This window comes from Electrophorus electricus, chromosome 5 (genome assembly GCF_041902795.1).
Source record: "Electrophorus electricus isolate QZ-2024a chromosome 5, ASM4190279v1, whole genome shotgun sequence".
NCBI lineage: Eukaryota > Metazoa > Chordata > Actinopteri > Gymnotiformes > Gymnotidae > Electrophorus > Electrophorus electricus.
In genome coordinates, this window is record NC_137501.1 from 20,608,640 (window position 1) to 20,625,645 (window position 17,006).

The following is a 17,006-nucleotide window of genomic DNA, read 5'->3' on the forward strand; positions in this document are numbered from 1 at the left end:
ATATTGTATTCTAACAACAGTGAGCAACACACTCATCCGAAGAGTGTATCAATGCTGCTAAGACACACTGGAGAAGGTAGACATCCATGCCACTAACTGTCGCATGTTAAGCAAGCGCTCTACCACTTGAGCCAAGAAGAATGAAAGTATTTTTATTGGAGTCACATTCAAAGAGTCACATTTAGAATCTCAAGATAGGTTCACAAACGAAAGTTTATTTATTTTATTAACCAATTTCCAAAGCTATTTTCACCTCTACTATACAACATATGATATTATACAATATATACAATATGTCTATTGTGGTCAATCCCAATTATTTGAGCACTAAGCTAGAACTGTTCACTGCCATCAAAATTATTTTGACTTCCTATTAAAAGTTTCCTCTTATCCAGCCCAGAAACATTCAAATGAATAGATTCATTTGTGAACTTATGTTAAGTCCACAAGAGGGCAAGTGTAGTTTTCAGAGTGAATAAGGCCTATCCCATTTCTGGGGTGCATGAGACTCTATTAAGACTCTTCTATGACTGCATGCACCTATCAATGCAGCTGTAAATACTGCTTCCTTCCTGCATGCTCCCTGCCTCCTTCCCTGCCTGACACTGACACTCAACATAAATGCAGTTAACATGTTTTGATTCATAAAAGACATTCTGCTGGTGACTTAGAAAGTGCTTTCAATCTAGAGTATCTGTTAAATTATAGCAGCTTCTCCTACCCAAAGCAGGTGATTATAAGGGTTAAAGCCTCAGGAGCATTATTTTACATTTAGGAAACCCTACAAACTTGCGAAAGAACCTGACATTGCAGTCAACCAGTTTCCTTTGTACAGGTGATGAGGAATGAGCTGTTGATTTTGGTGTGTTTTCACCCTCAAAATTGATGTCAGTTTGGTGTGTTTACACCCTCATGCCGGACCACCAATGCCAATTCAACATGTATTACAAGCTCAAAATATGACTGATGAGGACTAACTAGGCTCAACGTTGTGGAACACTCCACACTGATGATGGGCATTAGGCAGTCACCAACACTCTCCAATGGCGTGATGGTATGGGAGAGTTATTTTCTTTTGTGCAGGCAGTGTGTTTAACTTCCCATGTTAAAAGCATAAGTTCTCATTTTCCATTTGAATACCCCAACATTAAACAAGCAATATGGGACACACACACACACACACACACACACACACACACACACACACACACACACACACACACACACACACACCCACACAAGCCCTTCTTTCACCCAAGATCAAACTTGTTTCCTTTGCCCTGTGTGCTTTGGGTTTTCTCGTTGGATTATTCTCTGCCTGGTTAAGGTAGGTTCTGAGTTTACTTACTTTTGCCTTAGATTCTGTAAAATTCAAGGCTAATTATCTGAACCTAGTTGTTAGTTGCTTGTTAGCTGTAATTACTCACTACAGGTGTAGTTTCGCCCTGTGCACCTCAAGGCATGACTGTGCCGTGAGGTCCTGCCGAGTGGTCCATGGATTTCACAGTGGTAAAGTCATTGTGTTCTGTGTGTATGCAATATTGTAAATGGGATTACATTTATTGGTAGCATTTTCATCGTAAGGAGGCAAATGCACATGCGGTCTAGCCGAAATAGCTCAGCTGGGAGAGCGTTAGACTGAAGATCTAAAGGTCCCTGGTTCAATCCCGGGTTTCGGCAACTGTGCGGTACTGATTTCCTCTTCCGATGGTGTGCTTTTTTTTATGTGTACTTCATAAACCTTTACGTTCTTTTACTAAAAAATGATTGCGACGTTGCTGTTTTTATGCAATCGGAAGTGTACTTCATAAACCTTTACCTTCTTTTACTAAAAAATGATTGCGACGTTGCTGTTTTTATGCTATCAGAAGTTTTCATGGCGTAATAGCACTAAAGACTTTGTATTCAGTGACCCTATTTAAAATTTCCTGAAACTTGCAATATCTTATCATATGTTTCATCACTGCACATAGAGGCGCTTGAAGAGTGGCTTCTGCACAAACGCTTTTGAAATGTAGCTCATTAGTTGTAAGCTGGACAAGGGAAGGGTCGGCGTCAACTTGCATGTATGCTTGGTACAATATTATAGGAATCCTGTTTCACAGCACTCCTATGTTTTCATGGAATGGGGCCTACTTCAGCTAGCTTTGGCTCATGGACAGGCTTTGTTCTACCTAAACAGGTGATGTAAAGAAGTCATTTGCTTCCTAAAGTTCTTGAAAATCACACTCTACCAAGAGGCATCGCATAATGGCAAAAAAACAAAACATTGTACACTAAATACAGCAACCAACATACTTATCCTTAATGTGTACCACTGCAGAAGAGATGCACTGTAGATTTTGAATTCTAAAGACATTGAGCATCATACTTATCCTTAACGTGTAACACTGCAGAAGAGACGTACTGGAGAATGCGGACAATGATCCCACTACCTCTCTCATTGCATAATGTGAAAACACCTTCCAAAATATTTTATTCTAACAACAGTGAGCAACACACTCATCCGAAGAGTGTATCAATGCTGCTAAGACACACTGGAGAAGGTAGACATCCATGCCACTAACTGTCGCATGTTAAGCAAGCGCTCTACCACTTGAGCCAAGAAGAATGAAAGAGGTTTTATTGGAGTCACATTCAAAGAGTCACATTTAGAATCTCAAGATAGGTTCACAAACGAAAGTTTATTTATTTTATTAACCAATTTCCAAAGCTATTTTCACCTCTACTATACAATATTTGATATTATATAATATATACAATATGTCTATTGTGGTCAATCCCAATTATTTGAGCACTAAGCTAGAACTGTTCACTGCCATCAAAATTATTTTGACTTCCTATTAAAAGTTTCCTCTTATCCAGCCCAGAAACATTCAAATGAATAGATTCATTTGTGAACTTATGTTAAGTCCACAAGAGGGCAAGTGTAGTTTTCAGAGTGAATAAGGCCTATCCCATTTCTGGGGTGCATGAGACTCTATTAAGACTCTTCTATGACTGCATGCACCTATCAATGCAGCTGTAAATACTGCTTCCTTCCTGCATGCTCCCTGCCTCCTTCCCTGCCTGACACTGACACTCAACATAAATGCAGTTAACATGTTTTGATTCATAAAAGACATTCTGCTGGTGATTTAGAAAGTGCTTTCAATCTAGAGTATCTGTTAAATTATAGCAGCTTCTCCTACCCAAAGCAGGTGATTATAAGGGTTAAAGCCTCAGGAGCATTATTTTACATTTAGGAAACCCTACAAACTTGCGAATTAACCTGACATTGCAGTCAACCAGTTTCCTTTGTGCAGGTGATGAGGAATGAGCTGTTGATTTTGGTGTGTTTTCACCCTCAAAATTGATGTCAGTTTGGTGTGTTTACACCCTCATGCCGGACCACCAATGCCAATTCAACATGTATTACAAGCTCAAAATATGACTGATGAGGACTAACTAGGCTCAACGTTGTGGAACACTCCACACTGATGATGGGCATTAGGCAGTCACCAACACTCTCCAATGGCGTGATGGTATGGGAGAGTTATTTTATTTTCTGCAGGCAGTGTGTTTAACTTCCCATGTTAAAAGCATAAGTTCTCATTTTCCATTTGAATACCCCAACATTAAACAAGCAATATGGGACACACACACACACACACACACACACACACACACACACACACACACACACACACACACACACACACACACACACACACACACACACACACACACACACACACACAAGCCCTTCTTTCACACAAGTTCAAGCATGTTTCCTGTGCCCTGTGTGCTTTGGTTTTTCTCGTTGGATTATTGTCTGCTTGGAGGCAAATGCACATGCTTTCTAGCTGAAATAGCTCAGCTGGGAGAGCGTTAGACTGAAGATCTAAAGGTCCCTGGTTCAATCCCGGGTTTCGGCAACTGTGCGGTACTGATTTCCTCTTCCGATGGTGTGCTTTTTTTTATGTGTACTTCATAAACCTTTACGTTCTTTTACTAAAAAATGATTGCGACGTTGCTGTTTTTATGCAATCGGAAGTGCACTTCATAAACCTTTACCTTCTTTTACTAAAAAATGATTGCGACGTTGCTGTTTTTATGCTATCAGAAGTTTTCATGGCGTAATAGCACTAAAGACTTTGTATTCAGTGACCCTATTTAAAATTTCCTGAAACTTGCAATATCTTATCATATGTTTCATCACTGCACATAGAGGCGCTTGAAGAGTGGCTTCTGCACAAACGCTTTTGAAATGTAGCTCATTAGTTGTAAGCTGGACAAGGGAAGGGTCGGCGTCAACTTGCATGTATGCTTGGTACAATATTATAGGAATCCTGTTTCACACCACTCCTATGTTTTCATGCAATGGGGCCTACTTCAGCTAGCTTTGGCTCATGGATGGGCTTTGTTCTACCAAAACAGGTGATGTAAAGAAGTCATTTGCTTCCTAAAGTTCTTGAAAATCACACTCTACCAAGAGGCATCGCATAATGGCAAAAAAACAAAACATTGTACACTAAATACAGCAACCAACATACTTATCCTTAATGTGTACCACTGCAGAAGAGAGGCACTGGAGATTTTGAATTCTAAAGACATTGAGCATCATACTTATCCTTAACGTGTAACACTGCAGAAGAGACGTACTGGAGAATGCGGACAATGATCCCACTACCTCTCTCATTGCATAATGTGAAAACACCTTCCAAAATATTGTATTCTAACAACAGTGAGCAACACACTCATCCGAAGAGTGTATCAATGCTGCTAAGACACACTGGAGAAGGTAGACATCCATGCCACTAACTGTCGCATGTTAAGCAAGCGCTCTACCACTTGAGCCAAGAAGAATGAAAGAGGTTTTATTGGAGTCACATTCAAAGAGTCACATTTAGAATCTCAAGATAGGTTCACAAACGAAAGTTTATTTATTTTATTAACCAATTTCCAAAGCTATTTTCACCTCTACTATACAATATTTGATATTATATAATATATACAATATGTCTATTGTGGTCAATCCCAATTATTTGAGCACTAAGCTAGAACTGTTCACTGCCATCAAAATTATTTTGACTTCCTATTAAAAGTTTCCTCTTATCCAGCCCAGAAACATTCAAATGAATAGATTCATTTGTGAACTTATGTTAAGTCCACAAGAGGGCAAGTGTAGTTTTCAGAGTGAATAAGGCCTATCCCATTTCTGGGGTGCATGAGACTCTATTAAGACTCTTCTATGACTGCATGCACCTATCAATGCAGCTGTAAATACTGCTTCCTTCCTGCATGCTCCCTGCCTCCTTCCCTGCCTGACACTGACACTCAACATAAATGCAGTTAACATGTTTTGATTCATAAAAGACATTCTGCTGGTGATTTAGAAAGTGCTTTCAATCTAGAGTATCTGTTAAATTATAGCAGCTTCTCCTACCCAAAGCAGGTGATTATAAGGGTTAAAGCCTCAGGAGCATTATTTTACATTTAGGAAACCCTACAAACTTGCGAATTAACCTGACATTGCAGTCAACCAGTTTCCTTTGTGCAGGTGATGAGGAATGAGCTGTTGATTTTGGTGTGTTTTCACCCTCAAAATTGATGTCAGTTTGGTGTGTTTACACCCTCATGCCGGACCACCAATGCCAATTCAACATGTATTACAAGCTCAAAATATGACTGATGAGGACTAACTAGGCTCAACGTTGTGGAACACTCCACACTGATGATGGGCATTAGGCAGTCACCAACACTCTCCAATGGCGTGATGGTATGGGAGAGTTATTTTATTTTCTGCAGGCAGTGTGTTTAACTTCCCATGTTAAAAGCATAAGTTCTCATTTTCCATTTGAATACCCCAACATTAAACAAGCAATATGGGACACACACACACACACACACACACACACACACACACACACACACACACACACACACACACACACACACACACACACACACACACACACACACACACACACACACACACACAAGCCCTTCTTTCACACAAGTTCAAGCATGTTTCCTGTGCCCTGTGTGCTTTGGTTTTTCTCGTTGGATTATTGTCTGCTTGGAGGCAAATGCACATGCTTTCTAGCTGAAATAGCTCAGCTGGGAGAGCGTTAGACTGAAGATCTAAAGGTCCCTGGTTCAATCCCGGGTTTCGGCAACTGTGCGGTACTGATTTCCTCTTCCGATGGTGTGCTTTTTTTTATGTGTACTTCATAAACCTTTACGTTCTTTTACTAAAAAATGATTACGACGTTGCTGTTTTTATGCAATCGGAAGTGCACTTCATAAACCTTTACCTTCTTTTACTAAAAAATGATTGCGACGTTGCTGTTTTTATGCTATCAGAAGTTTTCATGGCGTAATAGCACTAAAGACTTTGTATTCAGTGACCCTATTTAAAATTTCCTGAAACTTGCAATATCTTATCATATGTTTCATCACTGCACATAGAGGCGCTTGAAGAGTGGCTTCTGCACAAACGCTTTTGAAATGTAGCTCATTAGTTGTAAGCTGGACAAGGGAAGGGTCGGCGTCAACTTGCATGTATGCTTGGTACAATATTATAGGAATCCTGTTTCACACCACTCCTATGTTTTCATGCAATGGGGCCTACTTCAGCTAGCTTTGGCTCATGGATGGGCTTTGTTCTACCAAAACAGGTGATGTAAAGAAGTCATTTGCTTCCTAAAGTTCTTGAAAATCACACTCTACCAAGAGGCATCGCATAATGGCAAAAAAACAAAACATTGTACACTAAATACAGCAACCAACATACTTATCCTTAATGTGTACCACTGCAGAAGAGAGGCACTGGAGATTTTGAATTCTAAAGACATTGAGCATCATACTTATCCTTAACGTGTAACACTGCAGAAGAGACGTACTGGAGAATGCGGACAATGATCCCACTACCTCTCTCATTGCATAATGTGAAAACACCTTCCAAAATATTGTATTCTAACAACAGTGAGCAACACACTCATCCGAAGAGTGTATCAATGCTGCTAAGACACACTGGAGAAGGTAGACATCCATGCCACTAACTGTCGCATGTTAAGCAAGCGCTCTACCACTTGAGCCAAGAAGAATGAAAGTATTTTTATTGGAGTCACATTCAAAGAGTCACATTTAGAATCTCAAGATAGGTTCACAAACGAAAGTTTATTTATTTTATTAACCAATTTCCAAAGCTATTTTCACCTCTACTATACAACATATGATATTATACAATATATACAATATGTCTATTGTGGTCAATCCCAATTATTTGAGCACTAAGCTAGAACTGTTCACTGCCATCAAAATTATTTTGACTTCCTATTAAAAGTTTCCTCTTATCCAGCCCAGAAACATTCAAATGAATAGATTCATTTGTGAACTTATGTTAAGTCCACAAGAGGGCAAGTGTAGTTTTCAGAGTGAATAAGGCCTATCCCATTTCTGGGGTGCATGAGACTCTATTAAGACTCTTCTATGACTGCATGCACCTATCAATGCAGCTGTAAATACTGCTTCCTTCCTGCATGCTCCCTGCCTCCTTCCCTGCCTGACACTGACACTCAACATAAATGCAGTTAACATGTTTTGATTCATAAAAGACATTCTGCTGGTGACTTAGAAAGTGCTTTCAATCTAGAGTATCTGTTAAATTATAGCAGCTTCTCCTACCCAAAGCAGGTGATTATAAGGGTTAAAGCCTCAGGAGCATTATTTTACATTTAGGAAACCCTACAAACTTGCGAATGAACCTGACATTGCAGTCAACCAGTTTCCTTTGTACAGGTGATGAGGAATGAGCTGTTGATTTTGGTGTGTTTTCACCCTCAAAATTGATGTCAGTTTGGTGTGTTTACACCCTCATGCCGGACCACCAATGCCAATTCAACATGTATTACAAGCTCAAAATATGACTGATGAGGACTAACTAGGCTCAACGTTGTGGAACACTCCACACTGATGATGGGCATTAGGCAGTCACCAACACTCTCCAATGGCGTGATGGTATGGGAGAGTTATTTTCTTTTGTGCAGGCAGTGTGTTTAACTTCCCATGTTAAAAGCATAAGTTCTCATTTTCCATTTGAATACCCCAACATTAAACAAGCAATATGGGACACACACACACACACACACACACACACACACACACACACACACACACACACACACACACACCCACACAAGCCCTTCTTTCACACAAGATCAAACTTGTTTCCTTTGCCCTGTGTGCTTTGGGTTTTCTCGTTGGATTATTCTCTGCCTGGTTAAGGTAGGTTCTGAGTTTACTTACTTTTGCCTTAGATTCTGTAAAATTCAAGGCTAATTATCTGAACCTAGTTGTTAGTTGCTTGTTAGCTGTAATTACTCACTACAGGTGTAGTTTCGCCCTGTGCACCTCAAGGCATGACTGTGCCGTGAGGTCCTGCCGAGTGGTCCATGGATTTCACAGTGGTAAAGTCATTGTGTTCTGTGTGTATGCAATATTGTAAATGGGATTACATTTATTGGTAGCATTTTCATCGTAAGGAGGCAAATGCACATGCGGTCTAGCTGAAATAGCTCAGCTGGGAGAGCGTTAGACTGAAGATCTAAAGGTCCCTGGTTCAATCCCGGGTTTCGGCAACTGTGCGGTACTGATTTCCTCTTCCGATGGTGTGCTTTTTTTTATGTGTACTTCATAAACCTTTACGTTCTTTTACTAAAAAATGATTGCGACGTTGCTGTTTTTATGCAATCGGAAGTGTACTTCATAAACCTTTACCTTCTTTTACTAAAAAATGATTGCGACGTTGCTGTTTTTATGCTATCGGAAGTATTCATGGCGTAATAGCACTAAAGACTTTGAATTCAGTGACCCTATTTAAAATTTCCTGAAACTTGCAATATCTTATCATATGTTTCATCACTGCACATAGAGGCGCTTGAAGAGTGGCTTCTGCACAAACGCTTTTGAAATGTAGCTCATTAGTTGTAAGCTGGACAAGGGAAGGGTCGGCGTCAACTTGCATGTATGCTTGGTACAATATTATAGGAATCCTGTTTCTCACCACTCCTATGTTTTCATGGAATGGGGCCTACTTCAGCTAGCTTTGGCTCATGGACAGGCTTTGTTCTACCTAAACAGGTGATGTAAAGAAGTAATTTGCTTCCTAAAGTTCTTGAAAATCACACTCTACCAAGAGGCATCGCATAATGGCAAAAAAACAAAACATTGTACACTAAATACAGCAACCAACATACTTATCCTTAATGTGTACCACTGCAGAAGAGATGCACTGTAGATTTTGAATTCTAAAGACATTGAGCATCATACTTATCCTTAACGTGTAACACTGCAGAAGAGACGTACTGGAGAATGCGGACAATGATCCCACTACCTCTCTCATTGCATAATGTGAAAACACCTTCCAAAATATTGTATTCTAACAACAGTGAGCAACACACTCATCCGAAGAGTGTATCAATGCTGCTAAGACACACTGGAGAAGGCAGACATCCATGCCACTAACTGTCGCATGTTAAGCAAGCGCTCTACCACTTGAGCCAAGAAGAATGAAAGAGGTTTTATTGGAGTCACATTCAAAGAGTCACATTTAGAATCTCAAGATAGGTTCACAAACGAAAGTTTATTTATTTTATTAACCAATTTCCAAAGCTATTTTCACCTCTGCTATACAACATTTGATATTATATAATATATACAATATGTCTATTGTGGTCAATCCCAATTATTTGAGCACTAAGCTAGAACTGTTCACTGCCATCAAAATTATTTTGACTTCCTATTAAAAGTTTCCTCTTATCCAGCCCAGAAACATTCAAATGAATAGATTCATTTGTGAACTTATGTTAAGTCCACAAGAGGGCAAGTGTAGTTTTCAGAGTGAATAAGGCCTATCCCATTTCTGGGGTGCATGAGACTCTATTAAGACTCTTCTATGACTGCATTCACCTATCAATGCAGCTGTAAATACTGCTTCCTTCCTGCATGCTCCCTGCCTCCTTCCCTGCCTGACACTGACACTCAACATAAATGCAGTTAACATGTTTTGATTCATAAAAGACATTCTGCTGGTGATTTAGAAAGTGCTTTCAATCTAGAGTATCTGTTAAATTATAGCAGCTTCTCCTACCCAAAGCAGGTGATTATAAGGGTTAAAGCCTCAGGAGCATTATTTTACATTTAGGAAACCCTACAAACTTGCGAATTAACCTGACATTGCAGTCAACCAGTTTCCTTTGTACAGGTGATGAGGAATGAGCTGTTGATTTTGGTGTGTTTTCACCCTCAAAATTGATGTCAGTTTGGTGTGTTTACACCCTCATGCCGGACCACCAATGCCAATTCAACATGTATTACAAGCTCAAAATATGACTGATGAGGACTAACTAGGCTCAACGTTGTGGAACACTCCACACTGATGATGGGCATTAGGCAGTCACCAATACTCTCCAATGGCGTGATGGTATGGGAGAGTTATTTTCTTTTGTGCAGGCAGTGTGTTTAACTTCCCATGTTAAAAGCATAAGTTCTCAATTTCCATTTGAATACCCCAACATTAAACAGCAATATGGGACACACACACACACACACACACACACACACACACACACACACACACACACACACACACACACACACACACACACACACACACACACCCACACAAGCCCTTCTTTCACACAAGTTCAAACTTGTTTCCTGTGCCCTGTGTGCTTTGGGTTTTCTCGTTGGATTATTCTCTGCCTGGTTAAGGTAGGTTCTGAGTTTACTTACTTTTGCCTTAGATTCTGTAAAATTCAAGGCTAATTATCTGAACCTAGTTGTTAGTTGCTTGTTAGCTGTAATTACTCACTACAGGTGTAGTTTCGCCCTGTGCACCTCAAGGCATGACTGCGCCGTGAGGTCCTGCCGAGTGGTCCATGGATTTCACAGTGGTAAAGTCATTTTGTTCTGTGTGTATGCAATATTGTAAATGGGATTACATTTATTGGTAGCATTTTCATCGTAAGGAGGCAAATGCACATGCGGTCTAGCCGAAATAGCTCAGCTGGGAGAGCGTTAGACTGAAGATCTAAAGGTCCCTGGTTCAATCCCGGGTTTCGGCAACTGTGCGGTACTGATTTCCTCTTCCGATGGTGTGCTTTTTTTTATGTGTACTTCATAAACCTTTACGTTCTTTTACTAAAAAATGATTGCGACGTTGCTGTTTTTATGCAATCGGAAGTGTACTTCATAAACCTTTACCTTCTTTTACTAAAAAATGATTGCGACGTTGCTGTTTTTATGCTATCAGAAGTTTTCATGGCGTAATAGCACTAAAGACTTTGTATTCAGTGACCCTATTTAAAATTTCCTGAAACTTGCAATATCTTATCATATGTTTCATCACTGCACATAGAGGCGCTTGAAGAGTGGCTTCTGCACAAACGCTTTTGAAATGTAGCTCATTAGTTGTAAGCTGGACAAGGGAAGGGTCGGCGTCAACTTGCATGTATGCTTGGTACAATATTATAGGAATCCTGTTTCACAGCACTCCTATGTTTTCATGGAATGGGGCCTACTTCAGCTAGCTTTGGCTCATGGACAGGCTTTGTTCTACCTAAACAGGTGATGTAAAGAAGTCATTTGCTTCCTAAAGTTCTTGAAAATCACACTCTACCAAGAGGCATCGCATAATGGCAAAAAAACAAAACATTGTACACTAAATACAGCAACCAACATACTTATCCTTAATGTGTACCACTGCAGAAGAGATGCACTGTAGATTTTGAATTCTAAAGACATTGAGCATCATACTTATCCTTAACGTGTAACACTGCAGAAGAGACGTACTGGAGAATGCGGACAATGATCCCACTACCTCTCTCATTGCATAATGTGAAAACACCTTCCAAAATATTGTATTCTAACAACAGTGAGCAACACACTCATCCGAAGAGTGTATCAATGCTGCTAAGACACACTGGAGAAGGTAGACATCCATGCCACTAACTGTCGCATGTTAAGCAAGCGCTCTACCACTTGAGCCAAGAAGAATGAAAGAGGTTTTATTGGAGTCACATTCAAAGAGTCACATTTAGAATCTCAAGATAGGTTCACAAACGAAAGTTTATTTATTTTATTAACCAATTTCCAAAGCTATTTTCACCTCTACTATACAATATTTGATATTATATAATATATACAATATGTCTATTGTGGTCAATCCCAATTATTTGAGCACTAAGCTAGAACTGTTCACTGCCATCAAAATTATTTTGACTTCCTATTAAAAGTTTCCTCTTATCCAGCCCAGAAACATTCAAATGAATAGATTCATTTGTGAACTTATGTTAAGTCCACAAGAGGGCAAGTGTAGTTTTCAGAGTGAATAAGGCCTATCCCATTTCTGGGGTGCATGAGACTCTATTAAGACTCTTCTATGACTGCATGCACCTATCAATGCAGCTGTAAATACTGCTTCCTTCCTGCATGCTCCCTGCCTCCTTCCCTGCCTGACACTGACACTCAACATAAATGCAGTTAACATGTTTTGATTCATAAAAGACATTCTGCTGGTGATTTAGAAAGTGCTTTCAATCTAGAGTATCTGTTAAATTATAGCAGCTTCTCCTACCCAAAGCAGGTGATTATAAGGGTTAAAGCCTCAGGAGCATTATTTTACATTTAGGAAACCCTACAAACTTGCGAATTAACCTGACATTGCAGTCAACCAGTTTCCTTTGTGCAGGTGATGAGGAATGAGCTGTTGATTTTGGTGTGTTTTCACCCTCAAAATTGATGTCAGTTTGGTGTGTTTACACCCTCATGCCGGACCACCAATGCCAATTCAACATGTATTACAAGCTCAAAATATGACTGATGAGGACTAACTAGGCTCAACGTTGTGGAACACTCCACACTGATGATGGGCATTAGGCAGTCACCAACACTCTCCAATGGCGTGATGGTATGGGAGAGTTATTTTATTTTCTGCAGGCAGTGTGTTTAACTTCCCATGTTAAAAGCATAAGTTCTCATTTTCCATTTGAATACCCCAACATTAAACAAGCAATATGGGACACACACACACACACACACACACACACACACACACACACACACACACACACACACACACACACACAAGCCCTTCTTTCACACAAGTTCAAGCATGTTTCCTGTGCCCTGTGTGCTTTGGTTTTTCTCGTTGGATTATTGTCTGCTTGGAGGCAAATGCACATGCTTTCTAGCTGAAATAGCTCAGCTGGGAGAGCGTTAGACTGAAGATCTAAAGGTCCCTGGTTCAATCCCGGGTTTCGGCAACTGTGCGGTACTGATTTCCTCTTCCGATGGTGTGCTTTTTTTTATGTGTACTTCATAAACCTTTACGTTCTTTTACTAAAAAATGATTGCGACGTTGCTGTTTTTATGCAATCGGAAGTGCACTTCATAAACCTTTACCTTCTTTTACTAAAAAATGATTGCGACGTTGCTGTTTTTATGCTATCAGAAGTTTTCATGGCGTAATAGCACTAAAGACTTTGTATTCAGTGACCCTATTTAAAATTTCCTGAAACTTGCAATATCTTATCATATGTTTCATCACTGCACATAGAGGCGCTTGAAGAGTGGCTTCTGCACAAACGCTTTTGAAATGTAGCTCATTAGTTGTAAGCTGGACAAGGGAAGGGTCGGCGTCAACTTGCATGTATGCTTGGTACAATATTATAGGAATCCTGTTTCACACCACTCCTATGTTTTCATGCAATGGGGCCTACTTCAGCTAGCTTTGGCTCATGGATGGGCTTTGTTCTACCAAAACAGGTGATGTAAAGAAGTCATTTGCTTCCTAAAGTTCTTGAAAATCACACTCTACCAAGAGGCATCGCATAATGGCAAAAAAACAAAACATTGTACACTAAATACAGCAACCAACATACTTATCCTTAATGTGTACCACTGCAGAAGAGAGGCACTGGAGATTTTGAATTCTAAAGACATTGAGCATCATACTTATCCTTAACGTGTAACACTGCAGAAGAGACGTACTGGAGAATGCGGACAATGATCCCACTACCTCTCTCATTGCATAATGTGAAAACACCTTCCAAAATATTGTATTCTAACAACAGTGAGCAACACACTCATCCGAAGAGTGTATCAATGCTGCTAAGACACACTGGAGAAGGTAGACATCCATGCCACTAACTGTCGCATGTTAAGCAAGCGCTCTACCACTTGAGCCAAGAAGAATGAAAGAGGTTTTATTGGAGTCACATTCAAAGAGTCACATTTAGAATCTCAAGATAGGTTCACAAACGAAAGTTTATTTATTTTATTAACCAATTTCCAAAGCTATTTTCACCTCTACTATACAATATTTGATATTATATAATATATACAATATGTCTATTGTGGTCAATCCCAATTATTTGAGCACTAAGCTAGAACTGTTCACTGCCATCAAAATTATTTTGACTTCCTATTAAAAGTTTCCTCTTATCCAGCCCAGAAACATTCAAATGAATAGATTCATTTGTGAACTTATGTTAAGTCCACAAGAGGGCAAGTGTAGTTTTCAGAGTGAATAAGGCCTATCCCATTTCTGGGGTGCATGAGACTCTATTAAGACTCTTCTATGACTGCATGCACCTATCAATGCAGCTGTAAATACTGCTTCCTTCCTGCATGCTCCCTGCCTCCTTCCCTGCCTGACACTGACACTCAACATAAATGCAGTTAACATGTTTTGATTCATAAAAGACATTCTGCTGGTGATTTAGAAAGTGCTTTCAATCTAGAGTATCTGTTAAATTATAGCAGCTTCTCCTACCCAAAGCAGGTGATTATAAGGGTTAAAGCCTCAGGAGCATTATTTTACATTTAGGAAACCCTACAAACTTGCGAATTAACCTGACATTGCAGTCAACCAGTTTCCTTTGTGCAGGTGATGAGGAATGAGCTGTTGATTTTGGTGTGTTTTCACCCTCAAAATTGATGTCAGTTTGGTGTGTTTACACCCTCATGCCGGACCACCAATGCCAATTCAACATGTATTACAAGCTCAAAATATGACTGATGAGGACTAACTAGGCTCAACGTTGTGGAACACTCCACACTGATGATGGGCATTAGGCAGTCACCAACACTCTCCAATGGCGTGATGGTATGGGAGAGTTATTTTATTTTCTGCAGGCAGTGTGTTTAACTTCCCATGTTAAAAGCATAAGTTCTCATTTTCCATTTGAATACCCCAACATTAAACAAGCAATATGGGACACACACACACACACACACACACACACACACACACACACACACACACACACACACACACACACACACACACACACACACACACACACACACACACACAAGCCCTTCTTTCACACAAGTTCAAGCATGTTTCCTGTGCCCTGTGTGCTTTGGTTTTTCTCGTTGGATTATTGTCTGCTTGGAGGCAAATGCACATGCTTTCTAGCTGAAATAGCTCAGCTGGGAGAGCGTTAGACTGAAGATCTAAAGGTCCCTGGTTCAATCCCGGGTTTCGGCAACTGTGCGGTACTGATTTCCTCTTCCGATGGTGTGCTTTTTTTTATGTGTACTTCATAAACCTTTACGTTCTTTTACTAAAAAATGATTACGACGTTGCTGTTTTTATGCAATCGGAAGTGCACTTCATAAACCTTTACCTTCTTTTACTAAAAAATGATTGCGACGTTGCTGTTTTTATGCTATCAGAAGTTTTCATGGCGTAATAGCACTAAAGACTTTGTATTCAGTGACCCTATTTAAAATTTCCTGAAACTTGCAATATCTTATCATATGTTTCATCACTGCACATAGAGGCGCTTGAAGAGTGGCTTCTGCACAAACGCTTTTGAAATGTAGCTCATTAGTTGTAAGCTGGACAAGGGAAGGGTCGGCGTCAACTTGCATGTATGCTTGGTACAATATTATAGGAATCCTGTTTCACACCACTCCTATGTTTTCATGCAATGGGGCCTACTTCAGCTAGCTTTGGCTCATGGATGGGCTTTGTTCTACCAAAACAGGTGATGTAAAGAAGTCATTTGCTTCCTAAAGTTCTTGAAAATCACACTCTACCAAGAGGCATCGCATAATGGCAAAAAAACAAAACATTGTACACTAAATACAGCAACCAACATACTTATCCTTAATGTGTACCACTGCAGAAGAGAGGCACTGGAGATTTTGAATTCTAAAGACATTGAGCATCATACTTATCCTTAACGTGTAACACTGCAGAAGAGACGTACTGGAGAATGCGGACAATGATCCCACTACCTCTCTCATTGCATAATGTGAAAACACCTTCCAAAATATTGTATTCTAACAACAGTGAGCAACACACTCATCCGAAGAGTGTATCAATGCTGCTAAGACACACTGGAGAAGGTAGACATCCATGCCACTAACTGTCGCATGTTAAGCAAGCGCTCTACCACTTGAGCCAAGAAGAATGAAAGTATTTTTATTGGAGTCACATTCAAAGAGTCACATTTAGAATCTCAAGATAGGTTCACAAACGAAAGTTTATTTATTTTATTAACCAATTTCCAAAGCTATTTTCACCTCTACTATACAACATATGATATTATACAATATATACAATATGTCTATTGTGGTCAATCCCAATTATTTGAGCACTAAGCTAGAACTGTTCACTGCCATCAAAATTATTTTGACTTCCTATTAAAAGTTTCCTCTTATCCAGCCCAGAAACATTCAAATGAATAGATTCATTTGTGAACTTATGTTAAGTCCACAAGAGGGCAAGTGTAGTTTTCAGAGTGAATAAGGCCTATCCCATTTCTGGGGTGCATGAGACTCTATTAAGACTCTTCTATGACTGCATGCACCTATCAATGCAGCTGTAAATACTGCTTCCTTCCTGCATGCTCCCTGCCTCCTTCCCTGCCTGACACTGACACTCAACATAAATGCAGTTAACATGTTTTGATTCATAAAAGACATTCTGCTGGTGACTTAGAAAG

General features: G+C 39.8%; 1 protein-coding gene and 7 non-coding genes across 8 annotated transcripts in view; 7 read left to right on the top strand and 1 right to left on the bottom strand.

Moving 5' to 3' along the window:
- Window positions 1-17,006, bottom strand: part of LOC145657973 (uncharacterized) — a 150,785-nt gene that overhangs the window by 101,273 nt on the left and 32,506 nt on the right. The gene's annotated exons all lie outside the window — the stretch shown is intronic.
- Window positions 1,608-1,680, top strand: trnaf-gaa (transfer RNA phenylalanine (anticodon GAA)). Its single transcript has one exon. It is a non-coding gene; the product is annotated as a tRNA-Phe (tRNA).
- On the top strand, window positions 3,845-3,917 carry trnaf-gaa (transfer RNA phenylalanine (anticodon GAA)). Its single transcript has one exon. It is a non-coding gene; the product is annotated as a tRNA-Phe (tRNA).
- On the top strand, window positions 6,088-6,160 carry trnaf-gaa (transfer RNA phenylalanine (anticodon GAA)). Its single transcript has one exon. It is a non-coding gene; the product is annotated as a tRNA-Phe (tRNA).
- On the top strand, window positions 8,552-8,624 carry trnaf-gaa (transfer RNA phenylalanine (anticodon GAA)). The gene has a single exon. It is a non-coding gene; the product is annotated as a tRNA-Phe (tRNA).
- Window positions 11,039-11,111, top strand: trnaf-gaa (transfer RNA phenylalanine (anticodon GAA)). The gene has a single exon. It is a non-coding gene; the product is annotated as a tRNA-Phe (tRNA).
- trnaf-gaa (transfer RNA phenylalanine (anticodon GAA)) lies at window positions 13,238-13,310 on the top strand. The gene has a single exon. It is a non-coding gene; the product is annotated as a tRNA-Phe (tRNA).
- On the top strand, window positions 15,469-15,541 carry trnaf-gaa (transfer RNA phenylalanine (anticodon GAA)). Its single transcript has one exon. It is a non-coding gene; the product is annotated as a tRNA-Phe (tRNA).